Consider the following 3,800-nt stretch of genomic DNA (forward strand, 5'->3'; position numbering starts at 1 on the left):
ACTTCACAAGTTCTTCTTTGCTTTTTTAAGCTTGTTTATAGTCTGTATTTTATTTTGTGTTAATATCTTGTTAGTTGTTTTAAGAAAGAGAGAGAGAGAAAAAAAATATAAGAATTTTTTTTCGACATTCATCAAGTTTTCGTGTAAAATGTTTCTATTGTGTTCTGTTATGAAATTCACTTGAACTGAACTCGAAAATATTAATGTTTAATTTTTTTTATTTTAAACTTATTTGAAAATTTCTATATTAAAACAAGCAAAATAAACACAATACTTCCCAAGATTTTTTTAAATATGATGATTATTAAGAAAACATAAAAACGTTTTATAAAGCCTTTAAAAATGTGTAAAGATGCGAAATGCTAGTCATAGTAGCGTTGACATCTATAATGGGAGTATGTAATGCAGACAAACCTGTGCAACACTTTTTATTTACACTAATGTACTCTACGACAACTCATACTACTTGAGACTTATACTCATACATAAGTAAATTTATATACATAAGTATATTTCTGTAACTGAATTCTTCTATATAAAGTTTTATTTTATTTAGAACGTTAGTTTTTTGTTTACATTTTCATCTTTCATCGTTTATTTATGTTACAAATTTTTTGTTTACGATGTTTACATTGTTGCATAATTTGTTACCCGAAGCAAATAGGCAAAATTTAAAACTAACTTAGAACTATTGACGTAACACAAACATTGTCATTGTTACTGTTAAATGTCATGTAAAGTAAAAAAAAAAATTATTTGTAAATTAAAAAGAAGAATTTATGTCAGTTTTACAAAATAACTTTTAATTGTCAAAAATTTAAGTTGTTTCAAAAATGTACTAGAACTGGACTAGAACTGAACTAGAACTGAACTAGAACTGAACTAGAACTGAACTAGAACTGAACTAGAACTGAACTAGAACTGAACTAGAACTGAACTAGAACTGAACTAGAGCTGAACTAGAACTGAACTAGAACTGAACTAGAACTGAACTAGAACTGAACTAGAACTAAACTAGAACTGAACTACGACTGAACTAGAACCGAAGTAGAGCTGAAATAGATCAGAACTAGAAATAACTAGAACTGAAAAAAACCCTACTATACACTTTCTTCATTACTTGGTCATCCTAGGCGTATATATATTTATTATACAGCATTAATAGTACTCATACGCACCATAAGCAATGTATTATATGTATATTAGGGAAGTAACGAATGCTTGCTTTCTCATTTGTGAATTCTACAAGATTCTGAGCCGATTTGTATACTTTAAAATCATCACAAATACATAATACTATAGTGGTGTAGGGTATAAACATCTTGTTTAATATACAAATTTAAGTTAATTATTAATACGAAATATTTCATTTAGTAATGGGTTTTTTGAAAATTTAAATGGTTTTGTAAAACAATAAAACAAATTGTTCTTACCTGCCTTTCATTTAGTAATATCTTGTAGTCTTTTGCAACATCTGAAACCACCTCAAGCAGTTTTTGCCGCAAAACTGTAAAAAACATAAAAGAGAAACAAAAAAAGATTTATTTACTTTATATATCTCATTTTTTATCTTCTAATTTATATTACACAAATAAAAATCCCTAACTAATCCTTGAACGAAATAAAAATCTAACTTTATCATTTTCTTGGCCACATTAAAAACACATCTATATAAAATTTACTATTAAATGTGTTGCTTCTTAGTTAAAAAAGAAAACAACACAGCACCGCACCATACTTTAACAAAGTAACGCCAGCGGCCATAATACTAAGCTACCAACAAAATTTAATGAATCACACATTCAAAGACAAGATTTAAAAGGAGAAAAACAAAAAAAAAACTTAACTATAAAATTGCCATAAAAAAGCTAAAATAGTGACTGTAATGAAAAGAAAAATTACTTGTATAGAGAAAATCACAGACAACAGCAACAACAAAATAAACACTAGGCGAAAAAAAAACAAGATGTCTAAAGCGGAAATAGGAAATGGCCAATACATAAAAATCTCTGGCCTGTCTAGGGAGAGTAGAATATAAGAGATAAATTGTATACAATAAACCTTAAAATCTACAATTTATAACTGCTGCAAGGCAATAAAATATATTAGGAAAATATATAGAAATTTAAACGTAGCAATGAAAATATAAACAATTTAAATGGAATTTAATAGCAATTATTTATTAACTTTAGTTAAAAGGCTTAATAAAAAAAGATAAGATGCTACGCTTAAGTTTCTATTAAGAGTGATTAGGTTTATTGATTATTTTTTTATTCATTTTTTAGGTTTGTCGTGTCGTTATGGCAAAAATCCCTGGACTGAATGTGACACTAAAACCAATACTCGCTCAAGAACGTTGACTCTTAAAAAGGGCGACCCAGCCTGTGATCAGACACGAACCATTCAAAAGAAATGCAAGAAAGGTAAGTAAAATGGAATTTTTTGACATTAGAAATTAAATTCTTTTTTTTAAATTTACAATTAAATTTTGTATAAACATTTATTCCATTAGAAAATTTTACGAACAATTTTTCAAAAGTTTTTGTTCAAAAGATTTTTTCTGCAAAAAAAAAAAAAAAAAAAATTGTTGAAAAATTTGTTCTATAAAAACAATTTTAATAAAAAATTTCGCGTTAAAGAAAATTTAGTTGAAATATTTGTACTTAAAATGTTCTTAACCAGAAATATTTTTGTTCTACAAGGAACAGGAACTGAACTAGAAAAGAAATAGTACTGAACTATATCTAAACTAGAACTGAACAAGCACTGAACTAGTACTACAACTGAATAAACATTTCTATGCATATTCGTTAGTATTAAATTATCTTAGACGTATAATTATTGTTTTATATTAAATAAGTATTACTCATACGTATCATATATTAAAATTTAAATTCAATTTCTTTATTTAATTTATAATTTTTTTATTCAAAAATGACATAGAAAGATGTTGCTAAACAATGTGTTGTTAAAAAAATATAGCACTTTTCAATTTTGCTCTCTTTCTAACTATTACAATCTTATGTTCTCATTTTATTTGTTCTCTTTTATAAGGAAAATAATCATTAAATTATGTTTATTTTTATTTTTTTTTATTTAAATTTTTTTCCTATACCCACACTCTGCTCTGTGCAGTTTATTATTTTTATAATTTTCCCCTATTTCTCATGCGACAGCAACAATTCTTGCGTTTAAGTCATAATTATGCAAAATGGCGTTCAAGAAGATTGTTATAGGTCGTTTCCGGCATATTTTTCTGTTGCATTCAGCGTGCATTTCAGTCTCATTTAGTTTGTTATATATTTTATTTTTAATTCAATCTTTTTTGTTCAGTCTTTCCTTGCCAGGATACAGTGCAAGTTTCTAGTTAACATTTCAAAAGATTGTATTTTATAGCAGCAGAACAATTAAAATTTTCATTATAATAATTTTTTATACGAAAAAAGAATGCAAGTTGTCCCTTACCATCATTTTAGAAATCATATGGTAAAAGTTATTTGTTTAAAGCTTTTTAAACGCCATGTGCAATCATTTCTTTAAGTAGTTTATATATTTTCAGCTCTGTACAATTTGTTTTCTAAATTAAACTTTTTAACGCTATTGGGACTTTTTTTTAAACCTAAATTAAATATATCGTCCAAAAAACTAGGTATTCTTCTATAAAAGAATAGAACTGAACTATAACTGAAACGGAACTGAACTATAACTGAACTAGAACTGAACTGAACTAGAACTGAACTAGAACTGAACTAGAACTGAACTAGAACTGAACTAGAACTGAACTAGAACTGAACTAGAAC

Source organism: Lucilia cuprina, chromosome 5 (assembly GCF_022045245.1).
Source record: "Lucilia cuprina isolate Lc7/37 chromosome 5, ASM2204524v1, whole genome shotgun sequence".
NCBI classification, from domain to species: Eukaryota; Metazoa; Arthropoda; class Insecta; order Diptera; family Calliphoridae; genus Lucilia; species Lucilia cuprina.